This window comes from Nomascus leucogenys, chromosome 14 (assembly GCF_006542625.1).
Source record: "Nomascus leucogenys isolate Asia chromosome 14, Asia_NLE_v1, whole genome shotgun sequence".
NCBI classification, from domain to species: Eukaryota; Metazoa; Chordata; class Mammalia; order Primates; family Hylobatidae; genus Nomascus; species Nomascus leucogenys.
Window position 1 is genome coordinate 30428076 of NC_044394.1, and position 8743 is coordinate 30436818.

Below are 8743 nucleotides of genomic sequence, written 5' to 3' on the forward strand. Positions count from 1 at the left end.
GTGGGGGGTGGAGGCTGAGGCCCCTTGAATGGGAGGACCAAAATGTGCTGTGGGTATGGGCTGAAAGCAACACCTCGCCTTGTTTAAACTTGAATGGGGCCAGGGGTCACCTGGGAGGTGACTCTCACAGAGATGAAAGGGGAGATGGCTGCGGCAGCAGGATATAGGGCCCCTGGGCTGGTGGTTGGGCCTCCCTGCCTCGAGTCTGGTTTCTGGTGGGATGGATACAGAAACTGCTCAAGCCTGTTGGCACTTAGGAAGAAGGAACTTGCTCTCCATTTTGGGAGGTGAATGAAGCTCCCAGCTCCCTGGTGGCTCTTCCCCATGGGAGGCTTTGGTCATCTTGAGCCTAGGTTGTGCGTTTAATGCCTGGGCTACTTTGAGCCAGTGCCCTCCTCTCTGTCCAGGGCAGGGAGGATACCACTGTTCTGCAGGCTTTTCTGATGGCTGCTTCCTCTTCACTGCCAGGCCAGGTCTACACTTCATCCAGTAGCCACATTGACTTTCTTTTTATCTTTTGAAAGCAGGATCATTGTTTTAAGGAAGGAAAAAGTCAAGATGCACATGCTTCCCAACACACATAACACGCATTTGCCACCTCCAGCACGGAGCTTGGGATCCACCTGAAAATGAGGGCTTGTCCTGTGGAATGACAGCAATGTGCTGTGGTCCACACTGAAAGGAATGTCTTGTTTGAGCTTATATGGGGCCAGCAGTCATTTGAAAAATATGACGGCTCAAAGTCAAATGCTGTGTTCTATCATAGAGGGGTAAAGAGGATTTCTAAAAGAGGTTGCGAGTGGCCTTTAAATACCAAGTATGGGGTTGATGTCCCTTTCTTGTGATCCCCAGATACAGTTTGCTCTTGAAGAGGACTGACGGCCTGGGATATGTTATTGATGGTCCTGAAAGGGATCTGTGTTTGAATAGGTCAGAGAAGATGTTCTGGAAGTCTGGATACTGGGACACACTCCCTTCCCTACAGCTTCAAGAGGGATCTGAGGAGCAGTTATAGACATGTAATGAGGATCCAGGTGCCGGATCTGTTCTGTGGAAGAAAAAAATGTCCCCTCCTCCTGCATCTGACATCCCTGCCACCACCCACTGATTGGGTGGAATGATTTGATGGGGCATTCATCAGGAGGTTTGGGTGTCCCCGACGAGTAAATACACTTGCTGTTATGAGCCCCATACATAAAAGGGAAAGTATCACATTTTCCTCTGAATTCTTGAGGAAATTGCTCTCATATACAACACCAACCTTTGGCTGCGTGACAGAGACGGAGTGTCGTTTGCATGCCATTACCAGGCTGTAAAGTCTGGTCAGGGCTGCCTTTTCGGAGTTTCCAATCTTTTGGGATCCTGGGAGGGTCACCCTGCGGGTCAGGTTTGTTTAGTCTGGTCCGTAATGGTGTAAAGTGGCCTTGACTGTTGAGCCTCCCTAAATAATGCCCTATCTGTTTGATACTTCAACAGTCCCTCGGAGTTGTATATATGTTTCACTTTCTAATATTCGAGGCTGAATTGGATTTCATTGTTAATAGATGGGAAATTGTTTCTAAAAACAACCTCATCGTGCTTTGAAAGTTAGCCAGAGTTCAGAGGGCCCCTGCATTTTAATGGGTGATCTACGTTTCTCTGGGAAAATCACAGAGCACTTCTGTGTTTTCGTATGCGTGTTACTCACTCTTTGCAGCTTTTTAAAGGGATTCATCTGAACATGTGCCACTTTAAAAAGCTTTTTATTAAAATATAATGTACATAGATAAGACAGCACATATTATAAGCATACAGTGAATTTTAACGAACTCAATACATTGTAGCAACTGGCCCCAGATTAAGAAATAGAACATCATCAGCACCCCAAAAGCCCCCTCATGCCTCTCTATGGGAACATACACGATTTTAAATTTCTCTTATTTATAATTTATTCAAGGTTTTCTGTATTGCACCTTATTCTGTTTTTCTCAATGGTGTAACATTCCCTGAGTCATCATATACAAATAAGGGAAAAGAACTTGTCTGATCTGCTGGGTCATAATAAGCAGTATCTATCTAGAATCCTTCAATATGGCATTGTAATGTCCTATGGAGCTTTGTAAATTCATCAATATCTTGCCAAAATGGAGTTCATTTTTATAAGAATCCCTCTAGATGCTCAAAGCTTGCTTCTTTATCTATTGTACACAAGAAAAGCCTGGTTTCACAGATGAGTCTAAATAGCATTGGTCTATCTAGCTCACATCCTAGTTTTGTGAAATACTATATTTAATTTATTTTATTTTTTTTGAGACAGGGTCTCACTCTGTCACCCATGCTGGAGTACAGTGGCGAGATCTTGGCTCACTGCAGGCTCCACCTCCTGCGTTTAAGCAATTCTTCTGCCTCAGCCTCCTGAGTATCTGGGACTACAGGCATGCACCACCACACTCAGCTAATTTTTGTATTTTTAATGGAGATGGGGTTTGGCCATGTTGGCCAGGCTGGTTTCAAATTCCTGACCTCAAGTGATCTGCCTGCCTTGGCCTCCGAAAGTGCTGGGATTACAGGCATGAGCCGCTGTGCCCAGCCCTCGTTTCGTGAAATACTATCAAACCCACTTTATGAATGTTAAGTAATTAAATCCTTCGGGGTAGAGAGAATAGTGGTGGGAGAAAGTTATTCATTGCAAACATTTTTGCTCAGAGGCTTTTGGAAGTAAATAGGTTCTCCTCCCCAATCCCGCTATATTTCAAAAGGAATCTTGTTTGAAGCCCTATAAATGGACTTCTCCCCTCCTTTTTAAAAGTAGTTCAATTTCTTTCTTCCCAAGCTCCTCAGCTCCCAGAGCAGCTTTCATTACGGCAACATAAATAAAAAGTGACATAAAATTATACAGCCCTGTGTAAAGTAGTTTAAGGAAAATGTCTTTTATGGCAGCTTTTATGGTTTCACCAATTAGTTATTAGATTTTCTCCATTTTTAATTCGCCGTCCTGCATGTGCGTTCTGAAAGGTTTCTTCCCGCTTTCATCTCTTAGTAGTAACAGGGCTGGAGTGCATTGAGCCCCTGTTTAGCTGACTTTCTTGTTTCATGAAGGCTTTCATGATAGCCTGTTGCTAGATGTGGGCAGAGCAAGTCCCTTGGGAGAGAAGCCAGCGTTGAGCCATTCTGTGAAGTGAGCAGAGTTTCACCCCTCTTCCTGTATGAACACTCAGTGTCCTGTCTCCCGCTGAGGGTAGCGGCAGGCCGGCTGCAGGATCCCATCACAGCAGGTGGACCTTAAGCTGATAAATCCTGAATTTTTAGTAACTTTCCAAACATTCCTGGGGAGTGAGAATAACAGAGATTTTCTCCTGCCAAAATTTAATCATGCAGAAAAAGCAAAATTTAGAACAGCGTATAGATTATTTTTTAATGCGACTGCTTGACAGCGGAGAACAAGGAAGTTGAATACTTAGCGCAGCCGAGTCTAGACCGCTGCAATTTGATTCATTTAGGGGAATTGTATTAGGTTTTCGCTTTGGCTTGGGCTGGGCTGTATCTGTTTGGAAGTACATGATGTCATCGTATCAAGCGTGTCACAGCCAAGGCATTCTGGTATTTATGTTGACTTCGGATCTAGCCCAGAGTACGTGGCAGGCTCAATTTATTGCTACTTTAACTTTGTTTAGTCATGGAGAGGCTTTATTTATGTTGGTAAATTTCAAACAGTGGCCAAAAGTAACCGCACAATGAAAAGGCCTGCCAGATTCATCATCGATAAATCACCTTGTTGCTGAATTTCTCTAATTAAGGAAAAACTGCGTCTGTGGATCCCTGTGGTTACTGGAAGGAAAGGAGGGTGGGGAGTACTTTGATTAATCCATCTATCACCCTGGCTTTGGAAAGTAAGTCTCCTGTTTCTGATTGTAGCTCGGCAAAGACCTAAATAAAAATTTATCTTGTCAAAACCTATGGGCTAACTGAAAGCAAATAAAGAAGTTTTATGGCATCCACATAAAGTTAAATAAATAACGAGAAAGCGCAGTACGTCCTACGGACATTTTTCAGTACAGTACGTGGCTCTGTTCTTTGGGGAGAACTCATTAACTTAAAAAAAATTACCTTTAATGGGCCACTCGTTATCGTCATCATCAAATGCTTCGCTTGTCTAATGTTCCAGTGTTTAATACCTGATTAAAACCGAAGACGGGGGCTCATGGCTTGGTGCTGTTGGAACAACCCAGGATAGAATGCACAGCAAGTGGGGCTTCTAAAGGGTAAAATATGGATGTTGCAAACAGCACTGCCAGTATCCGGGGGAACTTTTTAAATGGATCCCTCTGGAAGGTAACTGACCTTCCTGAGGATGACATAATGTTGCAGGGGAGGGCAACAGGGTGAAGCTTTTCGTGTCTGAATGAACAAGGGACTTCATCTCTGGTTGAACTTACCTTTCATGTGGGGGCTTCTCTCTGCTGGAAAAAGTCTAGAAAAATATATTGGGATTGGAAACCTCTTTTCATCAAATGTGGTTTAAGCAGACTTCTCTCTGGGTTCGGGCTCATGGTGGAATGCATTTTATTTCTAGGTTAAAAAACGTCCTTGAATCAGACAAAAGATAACAGGTAGTGATGGAGAAGGCCCATTCTCATACTAGCACATGCTTCACAGTATTTGCTTTTTCTTTGTAGGTTATGGAAAGGAGGCTCTCTTGATATTAAGCTTCAGGATCCACCCACAGGAAAAGGTGATTTCTCAAGTGTCGAGTCTTGGCGCACGATGCATTAGGCAATCAGCCCCTGCCTGTTTGACGGAGTTGTACAATAAACATGGGCTTGGGGGAATCAGGAACATTTCGAGAAGCATCTCTGGTGGAATCCTGATGCTGGAGGCCTCTACTTTGGGATGTGACATTTTTGGGTTGGCTGACTAAAGCTGTTCCTGGAGGTCAGCTGGTGGTTTTGCAAGTTCTTGGCTTTTTCCTGCATTCTGTCATTGTGCCTTGACTTTTTTAGTGGGGCAGTATTCCCCATGACTGAGGATGGTGGTTGTGGTGATGGTGTGAACAGTAAGACTGCCCTCTACCTCAGGTTAGGAGATGTGGGAATGAGACAGAGATGGAGGGGTATGTTCTGACTTAATCAACTGGATCAGCTTCGCTAAACCGGGTAGGTTTCAAGCATTCCTAGACACCAAAACCTACTCCTTAAATCTGCAATGCAATGTTGGTGATTTTAGCCGTCTGGAAGACCTTTCCTTAGGTTAGTGAGACAACAATTTGCTTAAATGTGGGACAATTTCAATATAGAAGTCATAATCTGGGCCATGGAATTTGGTCATAGGTTGATAGAAGATTTCTAGCCACTTCATAATAATAACTATATCTTATGCATTTTTTAATCTTCTTCATTAGTTCCAAGATATAGTTTAAGGCTCTCTTGGAGTCACCTTAGTTTGCCTTTAGTGCATCAGAAAGGACACTTTGATTTATCCCAGCACAGAGGTCAGAGGTTAACAACAGGACAACAAGCATATACTAAGCTCTTGCCATGGGTGTAGCAAGTGCAGTGCAGTGTGCAGACTCCATAGAATCCTGTCATGGCCTTTGCCCCAAAGAGGCTTCTGATTTTGCAGAGGTAGGATTTATATAACTGTTAGACTGAAAGTGAGGACTCCTGCAGATGCGGTTGTAAAATGTTGTCATCCTTTCCTTCTAAGCCTGGGCTGTGGGGTTAGCTCTCCATTCCCTGGGTCAGATCTAGAGAAAGTTCCATCACTTTTCTGGCTACTCCAGGATCTTTTGTTTGCAAAAATGTTCGTAATTCAATATTATCACAGTGGTTTTCAACCCAGGCGGCCCATCAGAATTGCCTGGGCAGCTCTTAAAAAATATTGATGCCCAGGCTACCCCCAAGACCAGTGAAATAAGAATCTTTGGTGATTGAAAAAAAATCTTTGAGGATGAAGCCCAGACATCAATATTTTTAAAGCTTCCCAGGAATTCCAGATGGATAGACAGGGTTGAGAACCACAGAAATGAAATGTGCAATTCCAGATAAATCATGAAAAATTCCAATTCTATTTAAAATGAAAACCTCTCCTGTTCTCTTTCTCTGGCCTACAATTCTGAGTTAGGGAGAAAGACTTGGGAAGCCTTGACTTCTCACCTGACCTTACAAGTGTTTTCCTCCTAGCCAGCTTGCTCACCGATGTTGCTGACTGCTCTGAGGTTGGGGTGGGTAGGAGAGGAGGACAGGTAATGGCTGGGAGGGTCTCATGTGACTGGCATCAATGCCACCTGACATGGCTTCTTCTGGCTGTGGGAGAAGTTTGAAGTTGATTTGCTTTGGGGACAGAAGCAAAAATTTGTATATTCTTCGGAGATTGCCTTTCATCTCTGGGAGTCTCTTCTCTGCAGTTTCTTTGGTTTTCCAGTAATCCGACTCACACAGAGAGACTCTGCTGTGTCCCATTGGCCCCCAGGAGGCCATCTTAGACAAAGTCCCTTAAGAGGGTGCCAGGCTGGCTCTCCCTCAGTCATGCAGGCCCTCCTCTCCTCTCTCTGCTTTCAGCCCTGCTACCTACCCTTTCCCTTTAGGGTCATTCATCCAGCGTGGTGGCACCACCCTCTGGTACCCCACAGACTTCAGGGGACCTTGAACAAGCTCTATTTTGTCTCCTGGGAGCTCATTCCACCAGGTTTGAGGTGAGGGGAAATACCACTTTGGCAGAAACACTACTTGTCCCCCAATTTTTTTTTCCATTTTTTTTCCTACAGTGATAGAGTGAATTTCATCTGCAAATGTGGCTTTTCAGAATAAAGACACTTCTCAGTTTCCCTTACAGCTAACCACTATGAGACTAAACTCTGATCAATGGCGTATTGAGTCCCATTGTCATGATACTAAATTCTAATCAATGGCATATTGGGTACATGCAGTGTAGGCAACTTGCAGGAAATATCTTTAAAAGGAGATGGCATGGTCCTCTCCTCAACCCACTTTCCCACTGGATGGAAGGCAGTTGGCTGAGATCTTGGTCGCAGAAGTGGAAGCAGCATGTTGAGGAGGTTGGGCAGTAGGCAGGAAGCAGCCTGGGCCCCCGATGAGTCATACACACGCGGACTACTGAAACTTGCATGTGTGAGAGAAATAAACTTCCATCTTGAAAACCCACTATTTGTCACCGGTAAAGCCTGAGTCCTGTCCTCTCTCTCTCCTCCCCGGACAGTATGAGCTTCACCACTTGCTCCACCTTCTCCACCAACTACCAGTCCCTGGGCCTGTCCAGGTGCCCAGCTAAGACGCCCGGCCAGTCAGCAGCATGACCAGTGTCTCTGCAGGGGCTGGGGGCTCTGGTTCCCAGATCTCCATGTCCCCCTCCACCAGCTTCTGGGGTGGCATAGGGTCTGGGGCCCTGGCTGTGGGGATGGCCAGGGGTCTGGCAGGATGGAGACATCCAGAACAAGAAGGAGAACGTGCAAAGCCTGAATGACCGCCTGGCTTCCTACCTGGACAGAGTGAGGAGACTGGAGACCAAGAATCGGAAGCTGGAGAGCAAAATCCGGGAGCACCTGGAGAAGAAGGGACCCCAAGTCAGAGACTGGAGCCATTACTTCAAGACTGTGGAGGACCTGAGGGCTCAGATCTTCACAAATACTGTGGACAATGCCCGCATCGTTCTGCAAGTCGACAATGCCCATCTTGCTGATGACTTTAGAGTCAAGTATGTGACAGAGCTCGCCATGCATCAGTCTATGGAGAGCGAATCCATGGGCTCTGCAAGGTCATTGATGACACCAATGTCACTCACTGCAGCTGGAAACAGAGATCGAGGCTCTCAAGGAGGAGCTGCTGTTTATGAAGAAGAACCAAGAAGGGAAAATAAAAGGCCTACAAGCCCAGATTGCCAGCTCTGGGTTGACTGTGGAGGTAGATGTCCCCACATCTCAGGACCTTGCCAAGATCATGGCAGACATCTGGGCCCAATATGATGAGCTGGCTTGGAAGAGCCAAGAGGAGCTGGACAAGTACTGGTCTCAGCAGATTGAGGAGAGTATCATAGTAGTCACCATGCAGTCCACTGAGGTTGGAGCTGCTGAGATGATGCTCATGGAGCTGCTTGGAGATCAACCTGGACTCCATGAGAAATCTGAAGGCTAGCTTGGAGAATGGCCTGAGGGAGGTGGAGGCCTGCTATGCCCTGCAGATGGAGCAGTTCAACAGGATCCTGCTGCATCTGGAGTCAGAGCTGGCACAGACCCGGGCAGAGGGACAGTGCCAGGCCCAGGAGTACGAGGCCCTGCTGAGCATCAGGGTCAAGCTAGAGGCTGAGATCGCCACCTACCGCCACCTGCTGGAAGATGGCGAGGACTTCAATCTTGGTGATGCCCTGGACAGCATCAACTCCATGCAAATTATGCAAAAGACTACCACCTGCCGGATAGTGGATGGCAAAGTGGGGTCTGAGACCAACGACACCAAAGTTCTGAGACATTAAGTCAGCAGAACCCGGGGACCCTTTGGGGAGCAGGAGGCCTTTGAAAAGTTCAGAGGTTAAAAAAATCTGGGTGCAGTGGCTCACGCCTGTAATCCCAGCACTTTGGGAGGCTGAGGCCGGTGGATCACGAGGTCAGGAGATCAAGACCATCCTGGCTAACAAGGTAAAACCCTGTCTCTACTAAAAATACAAAAAAATTAGCTGGGTGTGGCAGCATGTGCCTGTAGTCCCAGCTACTTGGGAGGCTGAGGCACGAGAATCACTTGAACCAGGGAGGCGG

General features: G+C 46.1%; 1 pseudogene; it reads left to right on the top strand.

The window, feature by feature from the left end:
- Positions 1-7287: 7287 nt before the first annotated feature.
- On the top strand, positions 7288-8463 carry LOC105738561 (annotated as a pseudogene).
- Positions 8464-8743: the final 280 nt, after the last annotated feature.